The sequence below is a fragment of the Protopterus annectens genome, chromosome 12.part0 (assembly GCF_019279795.1).
Source record: "Protopterus annectens isolate FY-2018-M chromosome 12.part0, PAN1.0, whole genome shotgun sequence".
Lineage (NCBI taxonomy): Eukaryota > Metazoa > Chordata > Ceratodontiformes > Protopteridae > Protopterus > Protopterus annectens.
In genome coordinates this window covers 1,347,181,744-1,347,199,880 of record NC_056746.1, presented here as the reverse complement: position 1 = coordinate 1,347,199,880, position 18,137 = coordinate 1,347,181,744, and positions in this window count along the sequence as shown.

Genomic DNA, 18,137 nt, shown 5'->3' with positions numbered 1-18,137 from the left:
GTCCAAGCCAACACAGAAGGACTCTGGCTGACCAAGTTCGCTGATGACTGCAAGCTAGGAGTCATTATCAACTCCTCAAGTGATGCAGACATCCTACAAAAGGGCCTCTCTGTGACCAATGACTGGTGTCAGAACCATGGCCTGAAGCTTAACCCCAAAAAATGCATTATCATCCCCTTTGGAAAAAGACTCAGTTCCCATGAATTACTATGTTGATGGGAGCCCACTGAACACTGAAGGGGGCATAAGAGATCTGGGCACCCAGGTCGACAGCCACCTCATCTTCGACCACCACATTGCCACTGTGGTCAGAAAGTCCTTCTATGTGGCACATCTCATAACCAAAGGTTTGGCATCCAGGAAGAAAGAGGTCATCATTCCTCTCTAGTCATCCCTCATTAGATGAATCATTGAATATAATGCACCATATACAGCAAATATACCTCCAGTATACCTCCACAAGCTGTTTTTTTACAGGGGGATAAGTCCACCTGCACTTTCCCTGTATGAGGGATTTGACGCTCCACCTTAATTAGCTGTACTAACTCCACAGTCATTCACTGCTGGAACATAAACACAACGTTCTAGTGACAAGAGGTATAACATGACAGTGGCCATTAGCAAGGTACAAATATTGTTATACTTGTTATACACTATAGTTTGTAGTGTAATTCCTATGGCCCACAACCACACTATCTATTCAGAGGTGAACGTCTGATGAATCAGGGTAAATTTGATGTGGATGATGAGATTACATGGTTAAGCATCAATATCTTGTGAGCTGGTGAACCAAATGGACCGGAATGGTGACTTTATATCAGATAATCAACAGATTATCTAAAGTGGACAAGAAATTTGCAACCCATTAAACATTACAGTGATTCCATGTTAAGCTTCAACAACAGGGATTAAAGAGGAGGAAGTTGACCAGTTTTATGATGATCTGCAGCACCTTCTGGAAATAACACCAAAATATTATATTCATGATCTCTAAATGAAATACTAAAGTTGGTGTTCAGTGTACCACTGGAAGTTTGGACAAGTCTTGCTTTACAGTACAAAATAAGGGGGGGTGACAGAGTAATAGTATTCTGCCAAAGTAATTCAGTAGTCATTTGAAACATTCTGTATCAATAGCCTAAGAGACAATTTTACACAGGGATATCTCCACATTATCAATCAGAGGTGAAAGACCTCTTCTATAAGTCAACAAAAACAAGAATTGGAGCTGACTGTGTCTGAGACCACCAGCTTCTTATTGAAAAGTTTCCAATAAAATTAAATAAATAAAAAAAATATCTAGGCCAACCAGGTATGAGGTCAATAATGTTCCAAGTGAGTATGTAGTAGAGATGAAGTAAAACATATTAGACTCTTATAGATAGATCACTTGAACAACCGTGGTCCAGGAAGTGGCAACAAAAATTATTTTAATTACAAAAAAAACTAAAATGGCTGCCTGTGTAAGTCGTCAAAGAAAGGATGAGAGCAAAAAGAATGAAGGTATAAAATAAAAGGAATGAAGATATAAAATAAAAGGAATGAAGATATAAAATAAAATGTCAGAGATTGTGAGAATCGCGAGAGGAGGTAAGGAGGCGTATTTAAATAAGCAGTGCAAAGACCTAAAAGAAGGACAGCAGAATGCGAAACACAAAATGTTTCTTCTAGCACACCTGATATTAAGGTAAAACTTGTTTTTAGTACTGACGTTTGCAAATTTTATTAAATGTTTTAGAAAAGCCAGGTATCAACAGTGTTTCACATTTCAAATACATTTTAAGCAAAAAGGCTTGAATGTTTAATTTTCATGATTGCATGCATTTGATTTGCTGATGATGATATAATGTCTTTCACTTTATTTGTGATTTAAAATTTAGTTAATTTTATTTCATTTTATTTTATTTTATTTTATGTAGTTATTACATTTTTAATACAAATGTGACTGGTCTTTTTATATTTATGTATTTGTTTGTTCACCCATTACTTCACGATTGTCTGTTGTTTAAATTCCAGAATTTATTTTAATTATTTAATGTAGTTGTTTAGATAGTTTGAAAGACAGTGGATCTCTATCTCCTGGTAGCTTTTCCTGCTCAGTTCTTCAGTAGTAGAAACTTCTCTAAATTTGCATGGGGATTTTAATTCTCTAGAGGGCTACTGCTTTTGCTGTGGCTTCAGGATTCTGAAGGCCATCGGGAAACATTTGTCTTGTAAGTGGAATAGTAAGTTTGTAAATATATGGTCAATTAAAATGGAGTCCCATTTTGTTTGGGAAAGCTCAGCATGGAATGTTTTTATTTATTTTTTTTTTTTTTAGTTCTAACCCTGAAGCCAATTAAGTTAATTTTTGATGATGTTTTTCTTTTGGCTAGTAATTTTTAAGTGGGAGTAATGGGACAATGGTCACTAATGAATGGTGTAGGATGATAAGTCCAGACATTACTACTGTGGTGGTTGTTATTGCCATATCAAGAATGATGTGATTGTCCAGTTTAAAGTGTTGCCTGATATATTTCTTCACTAATCATGTAAAACCCGGTGATAAAAAAATCCAGGAATTCCACAGCTGGATGCGTTAGTCAGTTTAAAATGAAGTCAAACAGAATTATAACTGTTTATCTTATGTATTGTCTGTTTTATAATATCACTTAAAATCACTGTAAATTTGTTTTCATTTGCTGGAGTGGTAGAAAGGCTATTGCAAAGGGTTAGGTTTAGCCACTTTTTGGGAGCACACTTCTTTTTTTTTAAAGGAGAGAGCTACACTTAATTCCAACAACTGCTTAGGGCCTAGTATTGAAGACATATATAAATTCTGGCAAGTAAAAAAAAATGATGTCACTTTTTACCAAAATTCTGTAGCTACTGGAATATCAGAAATTTGGGACGGTATGAATGAATTGAGTTGTTAAGAGTATATTTACATGCTGCCTGCATTTATCAGTTATTTTAAGGAGGAATGTTTATATCCTCAGCTGTCACCATGGCTAGGTGTAGTTGTATGTGGGATTTTGGGTCAGACTGAAGCCGAGTCTGTATGAGGAGTATATGAATTAGTGAGAGTCTGCATATAGTAAACCTGAGGAATTTGTTATGGTGTACTGACATGGTTTATTTGAGAATTAAACAAAAGGTTGAGTTTTGAGGGGGTATGTACTATGAAGGTGGATAGTACTGAAGGTGATGCTAATGTGGCAAGGGGAGCCTAGTGCAAGAGATGGTATTAGGGAAGGGTTTTGTTTGGTCAGTTTAGGGATTTGAGAAGGATTGATGGTTTGCCGAACTACTGAAGGGAGGGAATATTCTAGATAGCAGGAGGATGTTTAGTAGTAGAAAGTAACTAAATGAACATGGCATGGTGAGTGGTTATGTTATTCTGGCCTGAAAGCTGAGAAGGTGGGCAGAAAGAGGGTGAGAATGTGGATTTGTGGTAGTTGGAGTTATAATGTGCGTATTTAAGTGAACTGTTTATTGAGATTTTTCAAGGTTGTGAATAGATTTCTGTTTGGGGCTAGCATCAAGCAGAGTCTTGTCTAAGATATGAACAGTGGCTTACAGGTTAGGAAAGAAGTGAGTTATTGCTGTTATCTCATTTATGAGGGAGAATGAGTGGGGTGGTAGTGGGTACAGCTGCAAACCTACAATGGTAGTTATGGCACTTGTGGGATAAGGGTGGGAGAGGAGCAAAGTGGACTGCCAATCAAAGATAGCAGCAGCAAATCAGTGATTGCATGTGCACTTTGGCTAGACAGGGTGGAGCTTCGTTGTCTATAGGATTATGTATAGGACTGTGCAGTATGAATTGTACAGGATTATATATAGGATTGTGCAGTATGAATTGTACAGGATTGTGTATCAGACTGTGCAGTAAGAATTGTGCAGGTTTATGTATAGGACGCTGCAGTAAGAATTGTACAGGATTATGTATAGGACTGTACAGTATGAATTGCTCTTTAAAATAATGTGAAAACTTGATGCAAAACAATTCAAGTGTTACCCTCAAGGAGGAAAACAGCCACCAGCAGACGTAAAGGAATTAAGGAGTCACATATTCTGGGGCAGCTATGGGAACCACCAGGAAGTATTGTGAGGCTAATGAAAGTATTATTAACAAATTCTGTGAAAATTAAAATAAAAGTGAGAGGCAGATAAACAATGGTTGTATTAATCTCCTAGAAGAGAAAGATATGGATTAGCCTACTAAAGAGTCAGATAGCACAGGGCATCTAGAAAAACATAGCTGCATTAAGAATTAAATATAGAATATAGCAGAATATAGCAGAAACTAGGGCTACTTCAAATCATAAAGAATCTAGAAGTGTGAGGTGATCATTCCTGGGAATGCCCACATCACATAGAATCACTTCATGAAAGGGAACACAAAGGGCCTGCAGTTAAGCTTACCGAAGTGCAACAGTCACAGTTTTTTGGTGTAGGCCTGCAGTATGGTCCTCACATCAGCTAATCACTTGGAAGGTGATGTGTGAGGTGTTTGGGTCAGGAAGACACACATCACACAAAGGCACTGCATGAAAATGCCTGCAGTTAAACGTATTCCTGACTAATGATCAGGGTTTCTTGCTAATCGTAAACTAATGCTGCCACACCAACAGAGCCACATGACTCCCATGTTCTTAAAGGTGCTCTAAAATGTATGCAAGACAATTCTCCTAACATGCTACTGTTAATTACATAGCAGTGTATATAACATATATATATATATATATATATATATATATATATATATATATATATATATATATATATATATACACACACACATATATATAGGTTCATAGGTGTGTACTAGGCTGATGGCCCTGGGGCCTTTACAAGCCTAGGCATAGGATTACCCTGGCATCGTGCCACCAGACCTTAGTTCCCAGTGCCTCTGTCAAGTAGCGCCACTGGAGTTATCCCCAGGGTGAATTTTTTATTTCCCGTCCACTCATCAAGATTTCTCTTGAAGAGGGTCAGCGAGTTGCTCTGCTTGACATGTATGGGAAATCTATTCCATAGCATGGGCAGTCTCTGGCTTATGAACTTGTCTCTCCAGTATGTTCTGTTGATTGTGGTAATGAGGTTGAGGTCTCTGGAGTGTGTTGTGTGGAGGGATTGGAATTTCTTTAGATGTAGCATTTCTAACAGAGCTGGGTCAGACATGGCTTTGTAAGTCAAGCAGAGCTCGTCTCTAAGTAGGCGATATGAGACAGAGAATAGTTGGAGTTTTTTGAGTCTGTCCATATAGGACAAGTGTTTAAGGCTTAGGATCCTCTTTGTGTGGTACTTTTGTGGCCTCACCAGTTGTTGCAGGTGTCTAGTGAGACACATGCCAAATGGGGCATTGTACTCGATGATTGGCCTAAAGAGGGAAGAGTAGAGGGAGACAATGACCTTTTTCTTCCTGGATGCAAAACCATTAGTAATGAGATATGCCATGTTGAAGGACTTTCTGACCACAGTGGCTATGTGGTGATCAAAAGAGAGGTTGCTGTCAACCTGTGTTCCAGATTTCTTATAACGACTTCTGTGTTCAGTGCACTACCATCAATGTGGTAATTCATGGGAACCGGGTTTTTCCCAAAGGGGATGATGACATATATTTGGCATTGAGCTTAAGGCCATGGTTCTGACATCAGTCGTTGTTCTCAGTGAGTTCATTCTGTAGGATGTCAACATCACTTGGGGGAGTTAATAATAGCTCCCAACTTGCAATTATCTGCAAACTTTGTCAGTCAGAGTCCCTTCTTGTTGGCCTGTACTTCAGAGAAGTAGATACCAAACAGGAAAGGACCCAGGACCGAACCCTGTGGGACTCCACTCGTGACTAGTCGGCATTCTGACTTGGTGTCAGCTACTTTCACACTATGGGTTTTATCTATGAGCCAGTTTGCAACCCACCTAGTGATATAGGGGTTGATGCCTAGCTTAGTGAGTATATATATATATATATATATATATATATATATATATACACACACACACATACATACACACACACACACACACACACACACACACACACACACACACACACACACACACACACACACACACACATACACACACAAAGACAAATATAAATACATAAATATATTTCTAAATAGATAGGTATTTGTATTAGTATATTAAAAATGATCAAAATATCTATATGTAAATGGAGCTAACATTAACAACAAAAGGTTGAAAATGTAACTAACGAAAACTCACAATGAATGCTTCAAGCAATCCCTCTTAACATAGAAAAAAATTCTTAAAAAAAAGACAAAAACATTGTTTTTTGTATGGAGCAATCACCCTGGCACCTCCAATACCTCCTGCTAATTATATATATATATATATATATATATATATATATATATATATATATATATATATATTAACTTTAAATATATTATATATAATATATTATATACTGTCTGTCTATTTATTTATCTGTCTGTCTCTATAAACATATATATATGCTGTATACCATACTATACTGTTGTACTGCTATACTATAATAAGAATGTTTTATTTTAAATGTACCATTAATCATTAAAATACTTACAATATTTATTTAGCGTATTTTAAATCATGAATAATAATTGAAAAGTTAAAAATATTGAAGACAACACCATCTGCTGAAAATCCTTCTAAGTATGATTAGTATTTCATTTCTACATGCTGTCAGCGTCACGGAGAACAATATCAATATTTAATGCCGTTTGTTTCTCTATGATAACCTCATTTACGTATGACAGAACATCAGCGCTGTGTAAATATTTTCACAGCTGTCAACACCCAGCTCCAAGTAAAACAATTACATTGTTAAGGTGTTACTGTGGATTCAAAATAAATTGAATTTTCCTTTTTTACCACTCTGTGTACAAGCCCTTTTTAGTTGTACATCTGCCATTTTTCACAGCATTATTATCTTTGTATTAATTCAATTCTGCTTTTGTGGAAAGAATTAGGATTAATATCATATTCCCTACAAGTTCAATTCATGTCAAGTTTATAGTATATAAAAGATTCATTCATTTTCTGTGTAAATGTTTGTTTTGACCATTATTCAGGTGGCCTTTCTTTGTAAAACTGATTTTATATCAAAGCTGTCTGATAGCAGTAGGGGACAATCGGCCTACTTAGTCTGCTGTTCTATATGCATTTAATGTTCTAATGCCCCTTCATCTCTACATACTCCTTTTTCCTCCTATTTCCTGCCTCTTAGATGTGCCTTTGGATTTCTTTTCCATGAGGGACTGTTGCAGTCCAATCCATGGATTCACAGATTTCTCTATGTGTGAAGAAATTCCCCATATCCAAAGAGTACTTGGTCCTTGCATCCTGATGCCTGGGCCCAATCTTTCCTCCTTCATAGTTAGGATGAACACTTCACATCTCACTGATATGATTTAGCAAACATACTGGGTCCCCTCTTACAGTTCTGTCTCTTTTGACATTTTGGTACTTTACCTCTGCATTTATTTCAGAGGCCTGGTTTCCCTCTCCATGTATGGTCTCCTGAACTGCAAACAGTACTTGTATGTTGCATAACTAGGCCCCAAAACAACAGGGCACTTATGTTTTTGTTTTAGAAGCTTCTGCCTCTGAAGGTACAGCTTAGTATTCTATTTACTGCTGCTCTGAGCACCCCAACCCAGATCTGGTCATTTCTGTTCTCTGGTACCATAAGTCCCACTCCTACAGCTGGTGATCCCCGGGTGAATTTTCTATTTTCCATCCACTCATCAAGATTTCTCTTGAAGAGGGCCAGTGAGGTGCTCTGCTTGACATGTATGGGAAGTCTATTCCATAGCATGGGCAGTGTCTGGGTTATGAACCTATTCCTCCAGCATGTTCTGTTGATTGTGGTAATGAGGTTGAGGTCTGTGGAGTGTGTGGTGCATAGGGATTGGGATTTCTTTAGATGTAGCATTTCTAGCAGAGCTGGGTCAGACATGGCTTTGTAAGTCAAGCAGAGATTGCCTCTAAGTAGGTGATATGAGACAGAGAATAGTTGGAATTTTTTGAGTCTGTCCATATAGGACAAGTGTTTAAGGCCTAGGATCTTCTTTGTGAGGTACTTTTGTGACCTCTCCAGTTGTTGCAGGTATCTAGTGAGGTACATGCCAAATAGGGCATTGTACTCGATGATTGGCCTAATGAGGGAAGAGTAGAGGGAGACAAAGACTTCTTTCTTCCTGGATGCAAAACCCTTAGTAATGCGATGTGCCACATAGAAGGACTTTCTGACCACAGTGGCAATGTGGTGGTCAAAAGACAGGTTGCTGTGTTCCCAGATCTCTTATAACACCTTCTGTGTTCAGTAGACTACCATCAATGTGGTAATTCAAGTGAAATGTTTTTTTTTTTTCCAAGGGGGATGATGACACATTTTTGGCACTGAGCTTAAGGCCATGGTTCTGACACCAGTCGTTGGTGTCATTGAGATCTTTCTGTAGGATGTCAACATCACTTGGGGAGTTAATAATAGCTCTCAACTTGCAATTGTCTGTGAACTTTGTCAACCAGTGTCCCTTCTTGTTGGCCTGGACTTCAGAGAAGTAGATACCAAACAGGAGAGGACCCAGGACCGAATCCTTTGGGACTCCACTCATGACTGGTCAGCAGTTTGACTTGGAGTCAGCTACTTTCACACTGTGGGTTCGATCTGTGAGCCAGTTTGCAACCCACCTAGTGATATAGGGGTTGATGCCCAGCTTAGTGAGTTTTTCTATGATTCCTGAGTGGGGAATGGTATCAAAGGCCTTGGCCAGATCAAGGTAGGCTGTATGAACCACCTTCCCTTCATCAACAGCTCTGGTGACTGACTCAAAGAAGTCGAACAAGTTGAGCAGGCATGATCTACCCTTCACAAAACCAAACTGTGTAGGATCCAGAGTTGTGAGATTCCCTATATCCTTGTTTATTAGGTCCATGATGATACATTCCATAGCTTTGCATACCAGACTCGTCAGGCTAATTGGGCGATAATGTAAATATTACGAAGCACAAAAGGCACTGAAATAGTCCAGACTTCAGAACTGCAAGTTGGTATAACCACACACATGACAATTGTGACCTACGTTTCATCTTTAATTACAGACTTCTTCAGAATTCCTGGGATCTGTAGTCACTCCTCCTTTGTGGAGATGGATGACTGTAGCAGTGCACCATTCGGTAGGGACAAAGCCTGAGGTGAGGCTGTGATGGAACAGGGCACACAGGTGAGGTGCCAGTTCTCTCTGTAGTTCATGTAGAACACAGCCAGGGATATTGTCAGATCCCATAGAAGCTGTATTCTTGGCCTTGGACAGTTCTGTTTTAACCTGTGCAGCAGTAATACTGGGTGCCTGGCAATCTACTGGTATTGTGATTGGTCCTTTGGAGGGGCGGGTAAAGTTAGCACTGAATCTGTCGGCCAGTATATTGGCAATATCTGTTGGCTCGGTATAGGAGGTACCATAGTGCAGCAGCTCAGAGCAAATCTGGGTATTGCCATAGAGATTCTTTACGTAACTATAGAAGGCCTTGTGGTTGTTTTTACTATCTGCTGCAATTCTGTTTTCATAGCTAGCTTTTGAGGATTTGATGAGGGATCTCAAATTTTTGTTGAGTCTGATAAGGGAGTTTTTCAGTCTTGGGACTTCACCTTATTCTGCATCAGTTTCCTCCTTCTGTTGTAGAGTTTGTTTATGTCAGGGGACCACCAGATTGGTTTCTTTTTTTTTTAGGAGAGCATCTTAGTTGTATTGGGTATGGCAAGATCCATGCATTTGTGTACATGTTCGTACAGTGCAGTGATGTATGATTTGGCGGTCATGCAACTATTCTCCATTTGCATGGGTGCTGTGAAGTTAGCCACCTCTGTTTTTAGGAGCCCAAAGTTAGCTTTGGAGAAGTTATTCATGGTGGTTACCTTTGTGTTACTTTGTACCTTCCTCAGACCTTGTCAGTTTGTCCATGTACTTCATCTCTGACACATTGCCATGGTGGGCTCACATCCTACTTTGTCTCTGACACATTGCCATGTTGAGTTCACATCTTCCTCAGACCTTGTCAGTTTGTGTGAGTACTTCCTCTCTGACACATTGCCATGGTGGGCTCACATCCAATTTCATCTCTGACACATTTACATGCTGGGCTCATGGTGGGCTCACATCCAGTTTCATCTATGACACATTACCATGGTGGGCTCACATCCAGTTTCATCTATGACACATTACCATGGTGGGCTCACATCCAATTTCATCTCTGAAACATTGCCATGGTAGGCTCACATCCAATTTCATCTTTGACACATTGCCATGGTGGGCTCATGGTGGGCTCACATCCAGTTTCATCTATGACATATTGCCATGGTGGGCTCACATCCAATTTCATCTCTGAAACATTGCCATGGTGGGCTCACATCCAATTTCATCTCTGAAACATTGCCATGGTGGGCTCACATCCAGTTTCATCTCTGAAACATTGCCATGGTGGGCACAGATCCAGTTTCATCTATGACACATTGCCATGGTGGGTTCATGGTGGGCTCACATCCTATTTCATCTCTGACACATTGCCATGGTGGGCTCACATCCAATTTCATCTCTGAAACATTGCCATGGTGGGCTCACATCCAGTTTCATCTCTGAAACATTGCCATGGTGGGCTCACATCCAGTTTCATCTCTGAAACATTGCCATGGTGGGCACACATCCTATTTCATCTCTGAAACATTGCCATGGTGGGCACACATCCAATTTCATCTATGACACATTGCCATGGTGGGTTCATGGTGGGCTCACATCCTATTTCATCTCTGACACATTGCCATGGTGGGTTCATGGTCGGCTCACATCCTACTTTGTCTCTGACACATTGCCATGGTGGGCTCACATCCAGTTTCATCTCTGACACATTGGCATGGTGGGCACACATCCTGTTTCATCTCTGACACATTACCATGGTGGGCTCATGGTTGGCTCACATCCTACTTTGTCTCTGACACACTGCCATGGTGGGTTCACATCCTACTTCATCTCTGACACATTGGCATGGTGGGTTCACATCCAGTTTCATCTCTGACACATTGCCATGGTGGGCTCATGGTCAGCTCACATCTTACTTTGTCTCTGACACATTGGCATGGTGGGCTCACATCCTACTTTGTCTCTGACACATTGCCATGGTGGGCTCATGGTGGGCTCACATCCTAATTTGTCTCTGACACATTTACATGGTGGGCTCATGGTGGGCTCACATCCTACTTTGTCTCTGACACATTGCCATGGTGGGCTCACATCCAGTTTCATCTCTGACACATTGGCATGGTGGGCACACATCCTGTTTCATCTCTGACACATTGCCGTGGTGGGCTCATGGTTGGCTCACATCCTACTTTGTCTCTGACACATTGCCATGGTGGGCTCATGGTCGGCTCACATCCTACTTTGTCTCTGACACATTTACATGGTGGGCTCATGGTGGGCTCACATCCTACTTTGTCTCTGACACATTGCCATTGTGGGCTCACATCCAGTTTCATCTCTGACACATTGGCATGGTGGGCACACATCCTGTTTCATCTCTGACACATTACCATGGTGGGCTCATGGTTGGATCACATCCTACTTTGTCTCTGACACATTGCCATGTGAGCTCATGGTGGGTTCACATCCTATTTCATCTCTGACACATTGCCATGGTCGGGTCACATCCTACTTTGTCTCTGACACCTTGCCATGGTGGGTTTACATCCAGTTTCATCTCTGGCACATTGCCATGGTGGGCTCATGGTCGGCTCACATCCTACTTTGTCTCTGACACATTACCATGGTGGGCTCATGGTGGGTTCACATCCTTATTTCCTAACACAGTTTACCCACAGACCTTCTCAGCTCATCATAAGCCACTCCAGTAAAGCCTCACAGCATTATCATTGTCTGTATTCTTACCTTCTTAAAATGAAAACCACACAGTAGAGTGCCCACTACTTGTTAATGAAACCTTCACCTTGTAATTCCTGACGCCCCATACATGGTTATGATCTCATCCATAATTATTATAGTCTCAAAACTTCCATTATCACCCCTTCACTATGTACTCCACAATTGCAAATTTCCCAATATTCTCTTCTTGGATTCAGTGCATATAGGCCTCAACCTCCTACTGCATTCTTTATTATCTCCACTGTCTTTGGTCCTCCGTTGAATTGTCTAAGGAATCATTACACAGTACTGAATCACCAGAATACCCCATGTTCTACTACCTTAACTGCAAGGGTGCTTATACTAGTTTCTTAACAGACTGCTCCCTCACTGCTTTCACAGGCCTGCCCTTTTATTTCAAATTAACTTTTTCCTTAGTGAACTGCCTGCTGGCACAGGTAATACTTCTGTGACACCTATATTTGAAAACACCTTATCTTGGTGTCTTCTGGCATGCTGGTCCTTCTGATCACCAGTTCATCTGTCTTCTGGGAATATGTGCACCCCCATCTTCCCTCCCCCTTGACTGCTACCATGGCTACCTTCTCCAATGTTATCCTAAATCTTAAAATAAGAAACAATTCTCTGTAGCCTTGTTTTTTTTTCTTTTCTGCTTTGCCAAGACTCAAATCTTTTGGAGACTGAACCATTAAACACCAAAACCTTTATTCTTGTCTCTACGTTGACTCCTCTGTTCTTCACTAGTTGCCTCATGTCACTGTTCCACCATTCTCCCAACAAACGTAGTCCATCACCTTCCAGTTGTATCACCTCAGCATTACTCACTGTCACTGATGATTGTCTCCCTCCCTCTGCTGCAATGATCCTATTTCTGTTCCTCTAGTAATTTATCTCAAAGCTCTAACTACCATCTGTGCAGCTCTCCTGGTCATTATGCAAGTCTCTTCTCCAACTACTTCTCCACCTCTTCCTGCCGAGCTCTACTCAGCTTTGTCTCCTTAATAGGCATCACAATCCTGTTTCTTCAACATCTGTCCCTCCCATCTGTCTGTCTGTGAGCTCCCTGGACCACTTTCATTCATCTCTTCCTGTGGTATTGGCTCCTGTATGGTTTTAAAATACCAGGGGTCTGTTAAAGTGTCAGTAACCACACTTCATTTTGCAGTATTTATGGACTGTCACTTCTTCTTTGCTTCTTCTTGTAAGAATACTATTCATTCTTTTTTTTTGGGTCTATATTAGAACATCAAAAGTTTAATGGTTCGAATCACTAAAGGTCAACCTTTAATGATCGAACCATTAACATTTCGAATGTTCAGAAAAAAAATAAATAAATAAAAAAGAAAATCTAAAGAGTGTAGACAGGGAGGCAACCACCTTGCACCCCCACACCCCACCACTACTTAAATGTACTAACTCCGAGACCGCACTACATTGAAGCAAGCAGAAATCTCCCCTTATGGAGATTTCCATTTAAACATTCGACATTCTGCACTTTCGCTATTCTCATGTCGACAATGTTGGATTCGACATTGTCGGCTTTCAAGAATACAATAGGTAACCCTTTTTTCTTTATTTGAATTGATGAATTTTTCTTTGGGGTTATGTAATGACCTTTGGTTTTGTTGTGCCTTTGGTCCAGATCATGGCTGAAAAGGGTCTTGGAAGAAGCCTACTTATTTGGTTAACAAACAATGAAGCAAACAGATAAATACGATCACTGGTCTCTAACGCTGCTGTTTAGACGTCTGTTTCCAACGCGGTGCCCGTCTCCTTCTCCTCTCATTCCTGGCTGCCACATCCATGTTCTCCATAGTTACATTACTTTTGCTGCCCTACTTGGCTGTACCCATATAACAAATTCTGTCCCTGTCCTCCTATCCTCAATTTATCTCTATCCTGCTTTTCCCATTCCAACCTGCTTATTTATCTCCTATCTCTCCCTCCTTTTCAGTTCCGGCCTGCTTTTCCTTCCCTGACTTCCTAACCTACTAACATCTCATGTTCCCACATATGACCTTAATTTGCTTTGGGTGTCACCTCATAAAGATGCCTGCTCAACTCTGTGATGAATAAATTATAATTTCTGCTGTTGGCCACTGTTATACATTTTTAACAGTCCACATTAGCCAGAACATGTAATGTGGCTGGAAAGGCATGTGCTGTAAAAACAATACATAAGCCTTATGACTTTTAATATCCCTAATACATATAACTAGAGGTCCCAATCCTTTACCATTAGCTCTGTGCTAAATTATGCTAGTTTGTCATGCTTACATTGGATTTACTGGTGTGACGGATAAACATACCACATCATACAGCTAGTTTGTTTACTGCTACATTGCCATAGTGCCATCTCACCTGTTATGGTCAGTGACCAAGGCAAGCAGAGCAATACAGCTGCAGAGATGGAGGGCAGGTACTTGCTGAACACCTGGAGGTACAGGTAGCAGTCACTAAATAAACAGTGCATTTTTCTAGTACCATAGGAAAAGGGCTACTGCAATGCTGACACTACTGCATGAAGCTGTTAAACAAACACTGAGATAGCCCAATGTCTGTAACCATTTATTAGTAACATTTTTATGTGTATAAACAGCAAAATAAATGTATGTTTATTTACTGACATTTGATTACTAGGAAAGTCTGATTGGGTAGGAGCCCTTTTTCAGTGGAGGCCCAGGAGTATTACAAAGCATTTTAAGAACAATAATTTTACAGTCATAAAAATAATACAGAAAAAACCTACAGTTTAAATAATTATACTAAACTATACATAATGTGAAAACATTAAATAATTACACTAAATTATACATAATGTGAAAACATTGATTAAGAATCGATACAAGTTATATGACAATAATTTAATACTTTTAGCCAGTTTATGGAGAAATTAAAGGTTAGTTAGTATGATACAAACAGGAATTGCAATACAAAGCGGGAGAAAAACAGGTTTATGGTATATTTACAGAGAAAGGCAGGGGGGAGCATTTGATAGCAGTAAGGAAGTGAATGAAGAAAGGAGAGGAAGGAGATGTAAGGTATGAAAAGGTACTTGTTCATATTTAGGGATAACGTTTATCCTGGTGTTGAGCATCTACGATTACATTAGATGTCCATCATTCTGCGCTATTCTCTAATTTAAAAGCAGTTTAAGTTATTTGTGCTGTTCTGTACTTTAAATGTTGCTGGCACTGAGGCATTTTTCACTTGTGCTCCTCCACCACATATACTGTTTTGGATTCCTGCTGAAAATTTGTGGATTATAACTGTGATCCTTGGAAAAGCAGACTAATTATGCAAAAATGGGAATATAGATACCTGATAGCACTTCCTTTTCTCTGAGGTACAGTATATATAAGTTCCATGAGTGAGGATGATAGGTTACACCCCAAGCGGTGAGCTGTATGCCAAAAACCCTCCTGTAACCCATCTCTAATGACAGCACTGTCAGCTCTGCAGTTTGATGGTTTGTTTCAGGAGTGCACTTTATTTTTCATAACTGTGGGATTCACTATTGCATATCTTGCAATTATGATAGGATTCATATTAGTTTATAATGCCAATTCCATTGATTTATAGTATGGAGTAATTCTTTTTCAGTCCCAGCAATTGTGCATACTCCCCCATGAACAGGCAAAGCAACTGTTGTGCACATGAAAAGCAGTCCTGGAAAATGCTGATGCCTCTGTTTCAGTGTTAGAATGTCATGTAATTAACAAAAACATGTCATATTGTATGAGGACCAGCACACAGTCTGAGGGTACACCTTTTCATTACTCTTGCAAGCCTTAAGATCTTAGAAGCCTAAGCTACAGCACCAGTGATACTTGACAAGAAAGTATAATATGAGTGCACTTTGCTCAAACCTCTCATCCCCAGGCAGTCAGGTGGATAGCAGGAAGACGAGAGAAGCATCTGGATAACAATTATGCTGCCACAGCGTGTTTTTCACAGAAAACTTTCTGATGCACCAGAATTTTTGGCTCATTTAAATGCATACCTTCTGCAGCCTTGACAAATATGACACTTTTATTCATCTTGTAAATGTCATCTACTACACTGAACAAGTCAAAACTGGCTCTACTGGTGGTTTCTAATCTACGTGCTATCTCACACAAAGAGAATAACCAGGCATGATTTCTACAGTTGTACCTCTTATTCTGTGTGCTATTTGCTTAACATCATGAGTTTAAATGCACATTTATTAGCAGGGCAGCATTTGGGTGGATCCTGCACTCCTGAGTGTGTTGTACTTTGGATGAGACATCAGACTGAGGCTCTATCTGCTACAGATGATGGTTGTGCAAGTGGATGTAAATCATTCAGTAACACTTGTCAAAACACTAGGATAAATTCCCTGAAGCCCTGGCCAAATTTCCCTTAATAGTATAAATAACACCTCAGGTCTCTGTTGAAAAGTGGCTGCTAGCTTAATGGAACAAAACTGGTCAGCAAACAGATAGTTAAAAAAAAACTGTCCATTACTTCATCTGAACTGAGCTAAATAACCTATAACCATTTTATTTTTCTTGAAGATTTTTCCAAAATCTGGAAACTGACTGTGATATAAATGTAGGCATTGTGATGAGGCTGCTTAAACTGATAACTGATTTTGTGTTACCATCCCTAAGAAATTTAAACCCAGTACATTGCTAAATCCTATTATAGAATTTTCAATGTTCTATGTCCAAACTGTTAAATGTTCATAATAGTTTCTCTCCTTATAAACCTGTTACTTGTAACAGGTGAGCTCAGCAGACCTTGTCTTTTTGTAATGCTTTTTTTTAGTGTACTTTCTCAAACGTCTGTTTTGTAATAAGAGGGAAATGGCTTCTAAAATAGGTCATATTAATGTTTTATAAAACTTACATGCAAGATTGTATTGTGCCTAAACCTGAAAGATCCAAGAGACAGACCTAAAATCTATTTGCCTTGTTTCTTATTTATTTCTTTCACCTAAAGCTTACCTATTTTGCATAACCACAAAATACTTTGTCTGTTGAATCAAAAGCGATGAGCCTCAGGATTCAATAAAAGCCGTGTAGACATAATGTAAAGCCTACATGGAAGGTACCGTTGCTGTGTATGTGGAACCCCCTTGGCGGTGCACCTTGCATAATAACGAAGGAACGTTACTGAGGGAGAGCCATATAACATGGTTATTGAATCAGTGTAGGGAGTGTGTTACTGTGTCTGGAGATGAGTAACACACCGCCTGCACTGTCAAAGCACCGGATGTCACTGTAGGCAACTGAAAAAAGTGAAATTAAATCTTTTTTAATTGCATTTTTTTATTATTTTTTGGGGTTTGCACAGTACAGCACAGCATGCAGCATTGGACATATGCTGTACATCTAAAAAGAGAAACCGCATAAATTGTAAATACAAAGGTCAAGGTTAAGCATAGCTGAGCGTGTTTGTGTGGCATGCTACTCAGCAATGTTTAAACATAGTGGAGCATTATATATAAAAGTGTATCAGCAATCCACACATCCAAGTAGCCGAATGGTTAGAGTGACAACCTTATGCGGAGTAGGTGCAGGTTTGAATACACAGGCATGTTATTTTGCAAATACACATATATGAGAATTATTCCAAATTCCACTTAAATATTTTGTTTGTTTACACAAACAGGTTATTAAATTTATTTTGCAAATGTACTTTTATGAGAAGCACTATTAAACCCTGAATGAATTTTGTATGAATACACAGACAGATTATTAAGCTTTTATGCTGCACATACACATTATGAGATGTATTCTTAAACACTTAATTGAATATTCTATGTATAAACAGGCATGTTATTAGGCATTTATGGTGCCAGTGCACAATATGACAATTATATTTAAAGCCCACTTTGGTGCACCCAGCTAAGCTCCACTAAGCACAGCTAAGCCTTGCCAAGCACTGTTTAAACCAGGAATATTTTAGCAGTGCTTAGCTAGTTTGCTCATTGCTAAGTGGTGCAAAGCATGCTAAGGAATGCCCGTTTATGCACTGCTCAGCCTATCTAAGTTGGTTTGTGCACTGCTAAGCGTTGCTTAGCATTGCCAGTTTAAGCACTGCTCAGCTGAGCTCAGTGGGTTTGCTCAGTTCTAAGCAAAGCAGCACATTTTTAAAAATGGCCCAATGATGGTAAAGGCTGGGAAAACAGCCTTAGTTAAGTACAACAGGTGGGAATAAAGCCATAACCTGTTGGAATTTTAACTT